The sequence below is a fragment of the Pseudophryne corroboree genome, chromosome 3 (assembly GCF_028390025.1).
Source record: "Pseudophryne corroboree isolate aPseCor3 chromosome 3, aPseCor3.hap2, whole genome shotgun sequence".
Classification (NCBI taxonomy): domain Eukaryota; kingdom Metazoa; phylum Chordata; class Amphibia; order Anura; family Myobatrachidae; genus Pseudophryne; species Pseudophryne corroboree.
Window position 1 is genome coordinate 714,991,252 of NC_086446.1, and position 18,594 is coordinate 715,009,845.

The following is an 18,594-nucleotide window of genomic DNA, read 5'->3' on the forward strand; positions in this document are numbered from 1 at the left end:
GACGTGTTCTAGGTTAACAGGTCAAAAGGTCAACATGAGTTTGTCACGATTTTTTTCTTTTTTTGAACCTTTTCATACTTAACGATCCACGTGGTCAACAATTGGGAATGGTAACCTGTAACGAGCGCAGCGGTAGTGGAGCGAGGCACCTTACCCGAAGCATAGCGAGTGAAGCGAGCCATGCGAGGCGACACGGTGCACTAACTGGGGTTTCCGGTCACTCTATGAAGAAAACGACACAAAAAACCCATTGAAAACTCATGTCGACCTTTTGACCTGTCGACCTAGAGACCCTGCTGACTTAGTTAGTGTCGACCAATAGTGGTCGACCTAGTTACTATCTACCTTCCATACCACACCCCATCACAGCTCGGCGGGCATTTGAAATTGCAGCAAGTGATGGTGCGGTCCACCGTACACAGAGTCACCAGCTGCCCCGATATTTCTTAATTTATGTTATGTGTCAGCTGTGCTGCAGGGCCGGTATGATATGTCTGTGAAACACCTGCAAAACCCGCTTGCAATATTACGTCTGTTTGATCGAACGCCCGATTTATCACCGAGTGTCTACCCAGTTTAAGTGTCACTATGTGGTATCACGTGTGCTATGTTCCCCGGCTTCAGAAATAGGCAACTTTATTACATGACTATTAATATTACTAAGTACTATGTGCGTAGCACACAATCTCTGAAGCAAAATTTGGCCATGAATATGTGGCCCAATATTGCAAGGGGCCATAGCAGACGCATGGGCTGTTCCGACGGTTGTCATGATATTGTTATGCGCCTACTGTTTACAGTATATTATTTATTTATGTATTTATTAACAGTTTATTATATAGCGCAGCAAATTCCGTTGTGCTTTACAATTGGAAATAACAATAATATAACAAAACTGGGTAACAACAAACAGTCATAGAGGTAGGAAGGTCCTGCTCGCAAGCTTACAATCTATAGGGAAATAGGCATGTATACACAAGGATAGGTTCGATCTATTGCATAGTTGTCCACCAGATTGCAAAGGTTTTTGGTGGACTGTATGATATGGTCATACAGCAATGATGAACCGGGGTCGAGAGGAAGGGAAAGTGACGAACGAGAAGACATGTGAGGATGTGTGTGGACTGTGCAGAGTGGATACAATTTGATAGGATGGTTTATGAAAGTTATGTGGGCGGTTCTGGAATTTGAAGCGCTTGCCTGAAGAGGTGAGTTTTCAGGGAACGCTTGAAGGTTTGGAGAATAGAGGAGAGTCTTATTGTACGTGGTAGGGCATTCCACAGAGTGGGTACAGCACAAAGAAAGTCCTGCAATCATGAGTCGGAGCGAGTAATGAGTGTGGATGAGAGACGTAGATCTTGTGAAGAGTGAAGAGGCCGGGTTGGGAGATATTTTGAGATAAGCGAAGTGATGTACGTTGGTGTAGTTTGGTTAATGGCCTTGTGTGTGAGTAAAAGTATTTTATAATGAATACGGAGGGACTGACAGAGTGGATCTGCAGATGATGAATGTCTAGCGAGGAAGATTAGCCTTGCAGCTGCATTCAGAATGGATTGTAGTGATGAGAGTCTCGTTTTAGGAAGACCATTTAGGAGACTATTGCAATAATCAATGCAGGAGATAATGAGAGCATGGATTACAGTTTTAGCAGTGTCTTGTGTAAGGTATGGTCGTATTCTGGATATGTTTTTTAGATGCATGTAACACGATTTTGAGACAGATTGAATGTGAGGCAGCGAGCTTGTGGGGTAGGGTAGATTGTCAAGTTTTCAACAGTGATAGAGATATCAGGGTGGTACCTACTATTGGGCGGTGGAAATATAATTAACTCTGGGGGTCATCCCGAGTTGATCGCTAGCTGCCGTTGTTCGCTGCGTAGCGGTCAGTGAGAAAATCGGCTAATCTGCACATGCGTATGCTCCGCAATGCGCACGCTCATCGTAAGGGTACAAAGGCCCTCTTTCCGAGTTGTTCGTTCGCTAGCTGCTTTTAGCAGCAGTGCAAATGCTAAGCCGCCGCCCTCTGGGAGTGTATCTTAGATTAGCAGAAGTGCGAACGAAAGGATCGCAGCGCTGCTACAAAAACAAATTGTGCAGTTTCAGAGTAGCTGCAGACCTACTCCTACCTTGCGATCACTTCAGACTATTTAGTTCCTGTTCTGACGTCACAAACACGCCCTGCGATCAGCCAGCCACTCCCCTGTTTTCCCAGCCACTCCTGCGATTTATCTGGCACGCCTGCGTTTTTCAGCACACTCCCCGAAAACGGTCAGTTACCACCCAGAAACACCCACTTCCTGTCAATCACTCAACGATCAGCAGTGCGACTGAAAAGCGTCGTGTAAAACTGCATCGGCTTTTGTGAAAGTACGTTGTGCATGCGCATCATACGCATGCGCAGAAGTGCAGATTTTTTGCCTGATCGCTGCGCTGCGAACGAAAGCAGCTAGCGAACAACTCGGAATGACCCCCAAAGTCCATTGTGGTTTTGCACTGGTTCTAGCGACGATTCCAATCGCACAGCCGGCCGCAAGGAGACTGACAGAACAAGGGTGTTTCTGGGTGCAACTGACCGTTTTCAGGGAGTGCTTAGAAAAACGCAGGCGTGTCAGAAAAAATGCAGGCGTGGCTGGGCGTTAGCTAGGCGGGTGTGTGTGTCGTCACAAGCCGTCCCTCCGTCATTAGAATCAACGCACACAAAGTTACTACAGGGCTGGTCTTGTTTTGCACAAAAAGATTTTGCAGGCGCTCTGCTGCACAAGCGTTCTCACTTCTGCAAAACAAAAATACACTCCCTAGTGGGCGGCGACAATTAGTTTGCACAGCTGCTAAAAACTGCTAGCGAGCGATCAACTCGGAATGACCCCCTCTGTTTTTGAAATATTAAGTTTGAGGTGGCGAGATGTCGTCCAAGATGAAATGGCAAAAAGGCATTCAGTGACATGGGGACAAATCAGGGGAGGATAGGTAGATTTGAGTATCATCTGCATACAGATGGTACTGAAATCCAAAAGAGCTGATTAGTTTACCAAGAGATGAGGTATAGATAGATAGAGAAAAGCAGAGGTCCCAAGACTGAGCCTTGCGGTACTCCAACTGAAAGAAGTAGTGAAGAGGAGGTAGATTGAGAAAAGCGAACACAGAAAGAGCGATTAGATAGGTAGGATAGGAACCAAGGAAGGGCTGTGTCTTTAAGACCTAGGGATTGTAGTGTTTGTATGAGAAGAGAGTGGTCAACAGTATCAAAGGCAGGAGATAGATCTAGATGAATAAGTAGTGAGTAATGGCTTTTAGACTTCGTAGTGACCAAATCATTAACCACTTTAGTCAGTGCTGTCTCCGTAGAGTGTTGGGAACGGAAGCCTGACTGAAGTGGGTCCAATAAATTGTGTGAGTTAAGAAAGTGTGTGAGTCGAGTGTAGGCAAGTCTCTCAAGTAGCTTAGAGAGACAAGGGAGCGGAGAGATAGGGCGGTAGTTTGAGAGAGAGTTAGAGAGTATAGTGAACAGTGGGGGGTAATTCTGAGTTGATCGCAGCAGGATCTTTGTTAGCAGTTGGGCAAAACCATGTGCACTGCAGGGGAGGCAGATATAACATGTGCAGAGAGAGTTAGATTTGGGTGGGGTGTGTTCAATCTGCAATCTAAATTGCAGTGTAAAATAAAGCAGCCAGTATTTACCCTGCACAGAAACAAAATAACATACCCAAATCTAACTCTCTCTGCACATGTTATATCTGCCTCCCCTGCAGTGCACATGGGGGGTCATTCCGAGTTGTTCGCTCGCAAGCTGCTATTAGCAGCTTTACACACGCTAAGCCGCCGCCTACTGGGAGTGAATCTTAGCTTCTTAAAATTGCGAACGAAAGATTCGCAATATAGCGAAAAGACATCTCTGTGCAGTTTCTGAGTAGCTCGAGACTTACTCGGCATCTGCGATCAGTTCAGTGCTTGTCGTTCCTGGTTTGACGTCATAAACACACCCAGCGTTCGCCCAGACACTCCTCCGTTTCTCCAGCCACTCCCGCGTTTTTCCCAGAAACGGTAGCGTTTTTATCGCACACACCCATAAAACGGCCAGTTTCCGCCCAGAAACACCCACTTCCTGTCAATCACATTACGATCACCAGAACGAAGAAAAAACCGTGAGTAAAAAACCTAACTGCATAGCAAATTTACTTTGCGCAGTCGCACAGTGGACATTGCGCATGCGCACTAAGCGGAAAATCGCTGCGATGCGAAAAAATTTACCGAGCGAACAACTCGGAATGACCCCCATGGTTTTGCCCAACTGCTAACAAAAATCCTGCTGCGATCAACTCAGAATTACCCCCAGTGAACGGCCAATTAGAGTCAGAGAAAGAAACTGTAAGAAAAGCAGTTGAAACAAAACAGTAATAACTAATATTTGTGCGACAATTATATATACACTTTAATAGGATAAACATTTAATCATACCAGTTTTATGATAGTTTACCTCTAACCGTGGGGAAATTATTTATCTCAATGGTCATATTCTTGTACAGAAGCCTAGGAGGTGAAGTAAGGATATTGGAGAAATATGTACTTGGAACTGCTGTACAAACATCACTCGCTGAAAGATTGAAATAAGCAGTGTGTATGGAATAAGGGAACGGAGAGAAGTCTGGTTAACGCATCACTGGGGAGGAATGCAAGAGACAGACACCGCAATTTACTTCTGCACATCCTTCTGGGTTTGTTTTTTTCCCAAATCAAGTATACTTTTTATAAAGAGTTTTGGTTTAGCAAAGAAAACAAGAGCAATAACTAACAGAACATAATGAAAGCAAAACATTATTCATATAAATATGCTGCCATATGCTGCCATATATGTGACAATAGAGGAAAGACAAACAATCTGGCATGAATAGATATAATTTTAAAAGAGAACAAACTAGGCTGTGCATCTGTAGCCAGAGTGCAGTGGAACAATATATACAGGTTGAGTATCCCATATCCAAATATTCTGAAATACGGATTATTCCGAAATACAGACTTTTTTGAGTGAGAGTGAAATAGTGAAACCTTTGTTTTTTGATGGCTCAATGTACACAAACTTTGTTTAATACACAAAGTTATTAAAAATATTGTATTAAATGACCTTCAGGCTGTGTGTATAAGGTGTATATGAAACATAAATGAATTGTGTGAATGTAGATACACTTTGTTCAATGCACAAAGTTACAAAAAATATTGGCTAAAATGACCTTCAGGCTGTGTGTATAAGCTGTATATGTAACATAAATGCATTCTGTGCTTAGATTTAGGTCCCATCACCATGATGTCTCATTATGGTATGCAATTATTCCAAAATACGGAAAAATCCCATATCCAAAGTACTTCTGGTCCTAAGCATTTTGGATAAGGGATACTCAACCTGTATATGCAGAGCAAACATGCACAAAACATAAGTGGTGGAGCAGCGTGGGAACATGGGGCCTGATTCAGAAGTGATTGGAGGTGCGGTGCATGCCACAAAGTACCGGTGTTCGGTACTTTACACATATGCCAGGCTTTTACTGCGCATGTGCACTACGGGTCTGCGATGTCGGGTGCAGAACGGCAGCAGACTGTCAGTGATTGACAGCCTGCTGCCGTTTGGTGGCAGAGAGGGGGCAACAACAGCCTCCGTTTCCCAAATCAAAGGTGTGTCACCAACGTTGTGGGGCAGTGATGAGGCCAGGGTCTCCAAGCGACCAGGATCTCCATGGGAAGACAGATTTCCTGGCCTCTCTGTTGGATCTGCTGCGGCCAGCTTGCTTGAACCCATTTGCCCAGAGATCTGGGCAAATATTCTACTATAAGAACCTTAGGAGAGGAAAGAGGGGGCACAAAAGCTAATTCTAGAGCAGCTGATCGATGGCGTTCCCTTCAAACATCTATAAGACCCATTTCAGAAAGAAGTTTAGAAAAAGGGGTGGATGAACTGGGAATGGAACTGGAAGATTTCCTCCAATGTTCAAGGGATTAATCCACCACGTTATGAAAATTCCAAATGCAAACTACAGGAGTATCAGGAGGTAATGCAATGAAGGAGGACGCGTTACCTAATACGTCATTACTAAAGGGAGGAGGGATATAAATACTGTAGCTAAAAGGATGAGTAAAGTAAAGTTAACAAAGGCACGCAGAAATATGAAACGGCCCTGAGGGTCAACTTGGATGTGATCCAGATAGAAATTAAGATGTTTCTTAAGTAGGACCATGGCCACCCAAAAGTAGAATGATACATTCAGCTTATCCCAGGTTTCTTCCAAGCCAGCTCCTTACCTCCAGACAGATATGTCTCTAAGAGACAAGTGATATCGGAACTACATTTCCTGACTGGAACATAACTAAGGGTCGCTAAGTCTTGTAGCTAAGGCCTTGGATGTTCTAGACCAGCAGAAGGAGCCCTACCCCATCAGAACTTGCAGCCATAAGATCAGGTTATAGTAGGTAACTAGGAGCATAGAAGCCACAGGGACAATCCACCCCCACCCCCCTACCCCTCCAGCCCCTCATGCTAAGACCTCCACCAAGTTACACATGCGAAAAGACAAAAAATTAACTGAGCAAAGAGTTGCAAACGGTAAATGTAGATAAAAGGAAACCAGGCTGAATTAGACATACTGTATTCATGGAATTACTATTGAGCCCAGGGCCGCCACAATGTCCCGCAAGCAGCAGCTGATGGTAGCGGTGGAGGAGGAGGTGGGCACAACACCCAGAGAGGGCAGAGGGGCTGCTCTAGTGCTTTATCTGTGGGGAAGAAGTGTCCTGAGGTCGCAAGGTCCAGTGCCTGGCTCAGGGAGGGCTGCACCTTTCTGCAGGGAGGGCTTTCTCACGGAGGGCTTGCCTTCCTGCAGCAGCAACAGCCTGCGCTCCAGAGATTCCACTCACTTCTATAAAATCGTTCAGTTGGGGGGAAAGAGTCCAACTTTCCTCTGCGCTGACTTTCCTTACGCTGACAGTCGCCCAACATGTTTGACTTTTCCAGCTACTGTAGCTGGGATGACTTTTTTTTATGTTTTTGGGCATGTGGGAGCAAACAATTATCGTTTGCTCCCACACACTGCCGATTATCATTCCAGATAGCCAACTAGTTGACTGGTTGGAATGAAATCATTCTGATGTATGGCCAACTTAAGGGTAATGTGCGTTCTTATCTTATTGGAGCAGGGGAACTGCACGTGTGCGCACGACTTGCAGAGAGCACTTGCAATGGTAAGCCACTGCCAGTGCAGTCATTGTGGGTGTCAGATGTTACAGGGGGTCTGCAACTATCAAGTTCTGCATCCCCCTGTAACATCCCCTAAAGTCCATGTGGCTCTTGAGTAGAGTATCAATAGGTTGCTCATCATCGCTTTAGATCATCCCGATTTTTATTTATTACCTTTACATACAGTACACTACAGCTCAAACCTGCTCTGCATATTTTTATGCATATTTACAAAATTAGAACCGTTTTGTACTGCACCCATCGCAAATGAAACAAACGTAATCTCAGATGGTATATAAGCTTTGGTGAAAAGCACTGAGATTGTATTTTTCCACTTAAACTGTGAAATGCTTAATTGACCTCTCCTACAGCTCAATCAGCTACACACTGCTCTGTTATGAGCAATAAATAAATACGTTTACTATCCAGAATATTGCTAATTTATAGGGTATGCAGAAAAATATTTGAATCCTATTTACCTTAGAGCGCAGTCACTGTTAGGATACATTCAGTAAGGGCAGGCTATGCAGAGGTCAGCGCAGAGGAGCTGATTTACACCGCTGTGTGCATTGGCTCGGCCTGACAGAAAGGAGAAGATGGCTGGGAAAACTCATGTACATGATTCCATCAAATAAACAGAGCATATAGAGAAGCTATTGAGGGCTTGTTAGCAAAGAGATGAGATGTTTAAATAAAACAACACAGCGGTGAATGGATGCAGGAAAAAGTTCAGAGCGGTAACAAGAAATGTATTATAGAGGAACCGCTCGATGGAATTGTTTGTACAGGAAACCGTTAAGAAGAAACATCACCCCAAAGAGTTTGAGAGCAGTTTGCATGCACCGATGGCAAGAACCTGCGATATTTTACAGGGCATTGTCACATCTGTACATCATCAACATCGGTTTCCAAGAAAACTACATCTAACTCACCATGGTTTATCACAGCGATACAGGGTGCAGATAACTCCCTATTTTTCAATCCATTGCTTTTAAGAAGTGGTTATCTCATGATGTTGCCCATAGCAACCAATCAGATTCTATCTATTATTTTCTAGAAGCAGCTAGATCAATGTTATGTAGAATATGATTGGTTGCTATGAGCAACATCACCAGTTCTAAAAAAAACTCCCACCTCAGTAAATTTACCCATTAGAAACACAGCAGTCTCCAAAGCAGGCTGCGTGACACGGAAAGATGCAGAAAATAGAAGGACCATAGAAAAACTCATCAGTGATAACTCCTATCTCCAGCAAAAAGGACAGATAAATGAGTTATCACTGCTTGATAAATAGAACTTCAAGTCAGAGAGATGCTCAGAGGAAATTTTTGAGAACACAAGAGGTAATGCAAAATGCTAACAACAGATGCCAATGTACAGTAAGTGGAGCAAACTTTGTGTACATTATTAACAATAAAATAATAATAATAATAATAATAATAATAATAATAATTGTATTTGTTTTTTTCTATGTATTTGGAATCACTTTCTGTTTATAGAACATTGCAAAAAAAAAAGTATTAAATATGAATAATATACTCCTTACTATAAACTTGTAGGGATCCCTACAGTCAGTATTCTGATGGATCACGATGGTACGCACTGAGGTTAGGTTTAGAGGTAGGCACTAGGGGAGGGTTAGGATTAGGCTGCGGGAGGCGATGGTTAGGGTTAGACTGTGGGAGAAGTAGGTTATGAGTAGGGGCAGTGGCGTAAATTCATACCAGGAGCCAAAACAGCTGTTGGTGCGCCCCCCCCCCTACCCAAACTTCGTCAATGCTTACATTCACTACCAATACCCAAATCCCAGAAGCACCCAGACACACACTCCCTCTAACCCACATTCACTACCAACAACAGCACCCACACACACACTCCCTCTAACTCACATTCACTACCAACAACCCAGCAGCACCCAGACACACACTCCCTCTAACCCACATTCACTACCAACAACAGCACCCACACACACACTCACTCCCTCTAACCCACATTCACTACCAACAACACCCAGACACACACTCCCTCTAACCCACATTCACTACCAACAACAGCACCCAGACACACACTCAGGGCCGGTTCGAATGCCCTCGGCGCCCCGGGCAGGGAATGGGGGCGTGGCTTACTACAGGGGGCGTGGTCAGTCACGCCCCCTGTACAGCAGAAGCGCCGCTTAAATGCCGAGCGGTGCGCGATGACGTCATCGCGCACCGCACAGCAAAAGGTCCTCTCCGCGAAGGGAAACTAGACGCGTAGTGTCTAGTTCCCTTCGCGGAGAGGACCTTTGCTGTGCGGTACGCGATGACGTCATCGCGCACCGCTCAGTAATGGTCCTCTTTGCGAAGGTAGCGTCTAGTTCCCTTCACGGAACCAGAGCCGCAGGAGCCGGGGGGACACAGCGGGCAGCGGAGGGCACAGCAGTGGCGGATCTTGCCATGGTGCGGCGCCCTCCGGATGGCGCCAGCGCCCTCCGGAAGGCGGCGCCCCGGGCAAAAGTACTGCTTGCCCGTGGCAAGATCCGCTACTGCACACACTCCCTCTAACCGACATTCACTACCAACAACAGCACCCACACACACACTCCCTCTAACCCACATTCACTACCAACAACAGCACCCACACACACACTCCCTCTAACCCACATTCACTACCAACAACCCAGCAGCACCCAGAAACACACTCCCTCTAACCCACATTAACTACCAACAACCTGGATTTAGGCCTTGGAGCCACGGGGCACTTAAAACTGGGAGGGCCCTAAAGAGCAAAATTTGGGACGTGGGGTCTGAGTTCTTGTACGACAAGCCTTGGTGCATACATAGATATATACAGTCACACACATATATACATATACAGTCACATACATGCATACAGCCACACATACATAAAATCACACACCCATACAGATACATACTGTCACCCACATGCACACATACATACGATCACACCTATACACATACATAGACACACACACATACAGATGTGTCCTCATACATCTAGCCCCAAATACGCCATGCAGTGTGAGATGTCTGGCATGAGTGAACCGCCAGGTCCCGTGCAACTCTGCTAACATCGGCCATCTTTTTTTGCCGAAAGTGATTCTTAGTCGGAACGCTGACTAGGACGCATGAGGAGACTGTGCTGATTAATTTGACATAGGACACTTGTACACTGTGTGTGAATGACAGTTCAAATCTAGTCACATTTTCTGTTAAAATGAAGCAAAATAGACGCCCGACACTAGAAGATTCTCATGCGCCATGGCGTGCCAAGAGGGACTCTTTGGCGGGACTGCAGCTAAGATGAGGACAGATCTGCATTAGAAATGTGTGACAGACACTTTTCGGGTTTTGTGTTTTGGTTTTGGATCTGGATCCCCGCTCGTGTTTTGGATCTGGTTTGATTTTGCCGAAACCACCCTTTCGGGTTTTGGATCTGGATGATTTTTGAAAAAACAAAACAAAACATAAAAACAGCTAAAATCACAGAATTTGGGGGTAATTTTGATCCTATGGTATTATTAACCTCAATAACATTCATTTCCACTCATTTTCAGTCTATTCTGAACACCTCACAATATTGTTTTTAGGCCAAAAGGTTGCACCGAGGTAGCTGGATGACTAAGCTAAGCGACACAAGTGTGCGGCACAAACACCTGGCCCATCTAGGAGTGGCACTGCAGTGGCAGACAGGATGGCAGTTTTAAAAAAAGAGTACATAATGCAAAAAAAAAAAAGAGGTGCAAGATGGAATTGTCACAGGAGCTCCTGGTCCATCTTGTGCTGCAGTGCAATGGAAAGCTGATGCAATGCAAGATCACTGAAACTCTGTTCTTCTAACACCGCAAGGTCTTGCGATAACCCTATGAAGCCCTTAGGAAAAGAAGATCCCTGTACAACAAATGCGCATCTTTTAAATAAATAATCCCAAAATGTGGAACATCAATAATAAATCAAAATGAAGGTTGACTAATTGGAGCCATTCATTTAAGTCAGTCCCTAACATGAAATAATTGAGAAGAACCTCTCTCTAATGCTCCGGCAGAAAACATCACGTTTACCTCCCCGGCAGTTGCGCTGGATTATGATTCAGTCTCACTGACTTTGGCCACAAATGTGGTATCTCCCCACTTTATTTAAAAACACTTCGGCAATTTCTATTTCCACCTAGTTTTCACAAATCTGTTTGTGATGTTGAAGCTTGTTTCATATCTGCTCTAGGCTTTCATTTAAACCTAGGATCAAGTACAGCAGCACACCTGGAGACTTACACAGCACATCAGACAGGCAACAGCACCCAGGACTTAAATGGCAGTGGGGTAGCACCCCTGGACTGATAGGGCAGAGGGGCAGTACCCCATATAGGGCAGCACCCCTGGAATGATGTGGCAAAGAAAAGACGTGCAAGATGGAATTGTGGTTGGGTCCTCCCACCCACCCTTATGTTGTATAAACAGGACATGCACACTCTTAACAAACCAATCATCTCAGCGACAGGGTCTGCCACACTACTGTGGCTGAAATGATTGGTTTGTTTGGATCCCCACCAAAAAAGAAGTAATTAATCTCTCCTTGCACAAACTGGCTCTACAGTGGCAAGATGTCGTCCTCATCCTCAGATTCACCCCCCTCAGTGTTTACATCCTCATCCTCACAGAGAAATGATATTCAAACAAACAAACCACATCATTTAGGTGTCAGTGGACTGCTTACGCTATTACCCAAAGTTTCTGAACTTGACGAATGCGCTGCAGGTGACGTATAAGGGAGGATGTTCCTAGGTGGTTAACGTCCTTACTCCTACTTATTATGGATTGACAAAGGCAACAGATGGCGTGACACCTGTTGTCCGGATTTGTGGATAAATAATTCCACACCGAAGAGGTGGCTTTTTTGGTATTTTGCCCAGGCATGACAATGGGCTTTTTCATCCCATGGCCAACAACTGTCTGCACTGGTGCCTTATTCAAACAAACCACATCAACATCAGAATCCTCATTGTCAAATTCCTCCGCAGCGCCAGCTACACCACCCAGACACACACTGTCCTCACCCTGCCTTCAATTGTAACACTCCAGCACCACCCAGACACACACTGTCCTCCCCCTGCCTTCACTTCCAACCAGCGGTGCAAGTGGGCGGGTACGGGTGGGTATGGCGTACACTTAAGAATTGAGCCGTGGGTACGCCGTACCCACCGCCGCCGGGCCGCCGCTCCCTCCCTCCCTCCCGGTAGCCAATCAGAGCTCGCAGACTGGCAGCCAAGGCTCCTGATTGGCTGCCGGACCGCAAGCTTTGATTGGCTCACGGATCGGCACCTAATTGAAGGTAGAGTGACACCCACACCGACGCCGGAGACTGAGGGGCAGGAGAGGAGCACGCTGCGCTCTCTCCTCCCCTCACACACAGGAACAGGAGAGCAGCAGCGTGGTGAGCAGCAGGGGAAGGGGGAGGGTAGGGGGGGCATGTGTACCTGGCGCTGGGGGCATATCTGGCACTGCAGGGACATGTGTATCTGGCACTGGGGGCATCTCTGTATCTGGCACTGGGGGCATCTCTATCTGGCACTGGGGGCATCTCTGGCATTGTGGGGGCATTTCTGTATCTAGCACTGGGGGGGGACATGTGTATCTGGCACTGGGGGCATTTCTGTATCGGGCACTGGGGGCATATAAGACACTGGGGGCATATCTGTATCTGGCAGTGGGGGCATATCTGGAACTGGGGGGGCATTTCTGTATCTGGCACAGGGGGCATATCTGGCACTGAGGGGACATGTGTATCTGGCACTGGGGGCATTTCTGTATCTAGCACTGGGGGCATATCTGGCACTGTGGGGACATTTGTATCTGGCACTGGGGGGCATATATGTATCTGGCACTGGGGGACAATGTATATCTGACACAGTGGGGGCATTTGTGTATCTGGCACTGTGGGGCAATGTATATCTGGCACTGTGGGGCAATGTATATCTGGCACTATTGGGGTCATATGTGTATCTGGCCCCCCATATGTGTATCACGCACCCATTTTCATTGGCCACGCCCCATGTGGCATTTGACCACACCCATTTTTGGTACGCGCGCACACAGTACCTGTAAGACATTTTTTCTACTTGCATCACTGCTTCCAACACTCCAGCACCACCCAGACACACACTGTCCTCCCCCTGCCTACACCTTCAACACTCCAGCACCACCCAGACACAATCTCCTCCCCCAATTAAATAGCAACACCTCAGCACACAAACACTACCTGTTGCGGGTTCAGCAGGGAAAGCCGGTGCATGGGATGTACGAAATACAGATGTCGGGATCCCGATCGAGAACAACCTGACAGGGGTAAGGGGTGTTATACCTTCTCCCCTACCCCCCTATCCCTCCCTATCCGCTACCTAACCCTAACTTTCTTCCGTAAGTGCCTAAACCTAACCCCCCGTCCCCGCTGCCTAAACCTAACCCACTGGCCCCGCAGCCTAACCCTAACCATCAGAGGGGGGTGCCTAACCCTAACCCGTTCTCCGTCATGACGTCTCTCCCATAGATCCGAGGAGAGGAGAGGAGCGGCGCCGGCGGAGGTCTGCAGCGGTCAGGAGCGGGGATTGTAAGTATTATTATTTTTTGGTGTGTGCAAGCGGCACTACGCTACAGGGGGCACAAATGGGGGCACAACTCTACAGGGGGCGTAACTGATCACGCCCCTGTATGAAGCCACGCCCCTATTCTCCACCCGGGGCGCCAAAAGACCTAGAATCGGCCCTGGGGTAGGATTAGCCTTAGAATACTCACCAGGATCTTGATTCCACTGATGGGATTCTGACCGGAATCCCGACTGCCGGTATTTCTATACCATCCCATCAAAATCATGCTGTAACTCCTGATTTACTATAAGATGTACATGGGGGGTAATTCGAAGTTGATCGCAGCAGGAATTTTGTTAGCAGTTGGGCAAAACCATGTGCACTGCAGGGGAGGCAGATATAACATGTGCAGAGAGAGTTAGATTTAAGTGGGTTATTTTATTTCTGTGCAGGGTAAATACTGGCTGCTTTATTATTACACTGCAAATTAGATTGCAGATTGAACACACCACACCCAAATCTAACTCTCTCTGCACATGTTAAATCTGCCTCCCCTGCAGTGCACATGGGGGGTAATTCCAAGTTGATCGCAGCAGGAATTTTGTTAGCACTTGGGCAAAACCATGTCCACTGCAGGGGAGGCAGATATAACATGTGCAGAGAGAGTTAGATTTGGGTGGGGTGTGTTCAATCTGCAATCTAATTTGCAGTGTAAAAATAAAGCAGCCAGTATTTACCCTGCACAGAAATAAAATAACCCACCCAAATCTAACTCTTTCTGCACATGTTATATCTACCTCCCCTGTAGTGCACATGGGGGGTCATTCCGAGTTGTTCGCTCGCAAGCTGCTTTTAGCAGCTTTGCACACGCTAAGCCGCCGCCTACTGGGAGTGAATCTTAGCTTATCAAAATTGCAAACGAAAGATTAGCAGAATTGCGAATAGACACTTCTTAGCAGTTTCTGAGTAGCTCCAGACTTACTCGGCATCTGCGATCAGTTCAGTCAGTTTCGTTCCTGGTTTGACGTCACAAACACCCAGCGTTCGCCCAGACACTCCTCCGTTTCTCCAGCCACTCCCGCGTTTTTCCCAGAAACGGTAGCGTTTTTTCGCGCACACCCATAAAACGGCCAGTTTCCGCCCAGAAACACCCACTTCCTGTCAATCACATTACGATCACCAGAACGAAGAAAAAACCTCGTAATGCCGTGAGTAAAATACCTAACTGCATAGCAAATTTACTTGGCGCAGTCGCACTGCGGACATTGCGCATGCGCATTAGCGACTAATCGCTCCGTTGCGAGAAAAACATAACGAACTAACAACTCGGAATGACCCCCATGGTTTTGCTCAACTGCTAACAAAATTCCTGCTGCAACCAACTTCGAATTACCCCCATTATCAAGTTTTTTGTTTTGATTTTTTTTTTCTGTTACAAGAACCTTATTTCCTATTCTCTCAATTGTGATAAACTTATGACAGTAAAATAATCAAGTACTACAGTATATTACTATGTAAAAATGAGATGATTTGTCACAAAGCGGTTTCAATGACATAATTGAAATCTTAGAAGTTACAAACCCCTGTTCTGTAGTCACAATATTTGCATAAACAAAACCAGATACAGGATGATAATGCACAATTATTGCAGTGTCTTTATTAGCATACAGAATGATTGCTGTAAATATCTTGCTGGAAGTGTCTCACTGATGTCAGTAGATCTTAGTGAATGGACAGGCTGCATTATGAGCCCACAAAATGCGTGGGTGTGGGGTGCAATGTAAGGGCTTATACAGAGGGTATCTGTTCAGCGGCAGCAGCTGGCAATAGCTGCCAGGTACAAGTCATGTAGCTATATCTGTGCATCTCTACATGAATCAATGCAAAACTATTTTAAATGTATTTAAAACAGATTGGGTTCTCGTTGTCGGCTGCCAGGACCCCGGCGGCCAGCATACCGACCCCAGGATCCGGGCAGCCCCCACTACGCTCGCCACGAGTGGGAATAGACCCTCTGGGTCGACATTCGCACTGCCGGCATTTTGAGCACTCGGGATTCCGGCATCGGGATGGCGACCGCCGGGATCCCGAGCGCCAGTCACATGACCGCATCCCTTTAAAGCTTACAGTATAGCCCCAATTACTATCAAATAATACAGGAGGCATTCAAATTGCCGGCTGTCGGGATCCCGGCAGTCAGGATACCGACGCCGGAATCCCGACACCCAGTGAAATGCTGGCGGGTGGTGGTCCACGCCACCACCAGAGGGGGAATATTAACCCTGTGGCGACCGAAGGCAGCCACCGAGCCCGAAGCGTGGTGAGCAGAGCAAGGGGACATGCTGTGCTCGCCACTGGTATACCGCCTGTCAGGATTCCGGCGTCGGTCTCCTGATCGCTGGGATCCCGACAGCCGGGATAGCATACTGAATCCAAATAATACATCTTATCCCACAGGACCTGATTAGTACATTTTGAAGGAGATTTAGCAAAAATTGGAGAGAGAAAAAGTAGTAACCAATCAGCTCCCAACTGCCATGTTACACACTGTGTGTAAAAAATGACAGATAGGGGCTGATTGGTTGGTACTTTATCTCTCCACATTATCACTCCACCAAGCTTTGTGAAATAACTATCCTTTATATGCAAGTTACTCCAAGAGCGGCTTCGCAGGCTGTGTGGTATATATTTATTAAAGTTTGATTTTGTATTCTATTTAAATTCGATTTAAATAGACTGCCGGCAGGATGTAATGGAATCCGAGATTAACAGAGGAGGGATGCCGGACGATTTCAGACTTTTTTTAAAGGGGAAACCATGCCTTCAAATAGAGTCAACATTCTATTTCACTCATCAAATCCCATATTTACTAAGATTTTGAAATCAAATTCGTTGATCGATTTTGACTAGTCATTTTATGTTCAGTTTAGGATATCCATTTCAAAATCACCTATAAAATCAAATGTAAAATCAAATACAAAATAAATAAATGCTTTAGTAATCTGGGCATTGTATAGCGGGGGGTGGGGCAGCATTGACGCGATCCGGCCTCCATCACCCCAGACCGCCCCCTAGTCCGGAACCACACACCCCTGCTGTGCCAACCTTCCTGCTCCCTCCCAGAGCAGCCATTAAGTCAACAAGTATGGTTTGGGTCCCTTTTTATTAGAGACATGCGCAGATCCTCAAGTGTTTCTTGATTTCTTTTAAAATTTATAAAAACATCTATAATCACATAATTTGGACCTTTCACATAAAGGGCGGGATGTACTAAAGGAAAAATGCGGTAAAACCCCCATTTTCGGGGGTTTTACTGCATTTTCATATGTACTAGGACCCGGGTTTTCACAGCCAAGGGTATCACCATAATTTGATAACGACACTCTATAGAAGCCTATGGGCTTCTTACCGTCAGTCGCCTCATCCCGCCACTCACGCTACCCCCCCCCCCCTCTCCCCCCGGCATACCTGTGTGCAGGCAGCCCTGGTCAAGGAACCCAAACTCCTCCTCCCCCAACCAACACAGCTGGAGGTCCTACCGGCTGCAGGGAGGAGGAGCCCAGGACTCAAGTCTGCCTGCTTGTCGGTGTCTGGGATGTGCGAGACCCCAGGGAGGTGACGGAGACCCCTGCACAACCTTATAACAGTTATCGCGGGAGGTCTCTGTCACCGCATTGCGATGTTAATCGCATATGTTAGTACATATGCGATTAGCATCGCTGCGGTGGGCGGCAAGGGGGGGCGATGTACATCCCACCCAAAGCCTTTACAGTATTATTAATATCTGTCCTGATTCATTGACGGACGCTATGGCGACTGCAGCTGCGAGTGTCCACTGTGAGGATGTGTGAAATGATAAAAACCAGCATTCCTATAAAAGTACAGAGATGCCCATTAGAGCCATCGCAAAGGCACAGTAACTGGATTATTTGGGGAATTTGTCATTCGATTTGTGTTCGATTTTCAATTTGAATGTTAGTAAACCAGGGGATCCCATATTCGTCTACGTAAGTGTGCCAACATTTTGTCGATATTCGATTTTGAGTGCGATTCGATTTTACATTTGATTTTGCCTTTAGTAAATCTCCACATTGCAACATCGGATGCAAAATGACCAAAAACCCCAAATCAAGCATTAGTAAATAAACCCTCGCTGGCAGCCCATGGCGGTGTGAGAAGGAATGAGATCCAGTAATTGTTGTTATATGCGCATATACACACACACTTATATATATATATATATATACACACACACCCACGCAACGCTTCTCGCGTGTAACTGAATCTGCCTCTTACAAGTGCAATAAAAATATCATTACAAGAACTGAAATAATGTATCCATATAGTTACTACACAGCGGTACAACTGATTGATGTGTTCCCGTTGGCACTGGACACGTTTACTGATACCTTATTGTTATTCTATAGGTGTTCCCACTGCTAGAGAAACGCTTATTCCCTGTTCCCAGAATATTATTTCATATGTATTATTTATACACCAGGGGAGCAAGGAGTAAGCACAAGACACATACAGACCATCTCTGGTCTATGGCACTTTGCTTTAAGGGTCCTTAAGTAATCAGGTTATATGGGAGCCCTCTGGAATGTTAATACTACTATTACCCATCAATCATCTGCACTAGTGTTATGGAATTAGTGCATGCTGGAACTTCTAGTGCCACCACAGTGTGAGCCACAGGTTGCCTGACTCTATAATACCATGCACATACCTCGCAGCTGTTTTATCACGTGTGTCCTGCAAATATGGAATATGTAAAACAACATTGTACAGTAACAA

General features: G+C 46.0%; 1 protein-coding gene across 2 annotated transcripts in view; it reads right to left on the minus strand.

The window, feature by feature from the left end:
* Positions 1 to 18,594, minus strand: part of LOC135056685 (carbohydrate sulfotransferase 15-like) — a 113,148-nt gene that overhangs the window by 94,183 nt on the left and 371 nt on the right. The window lies entirely within an intron of this gene.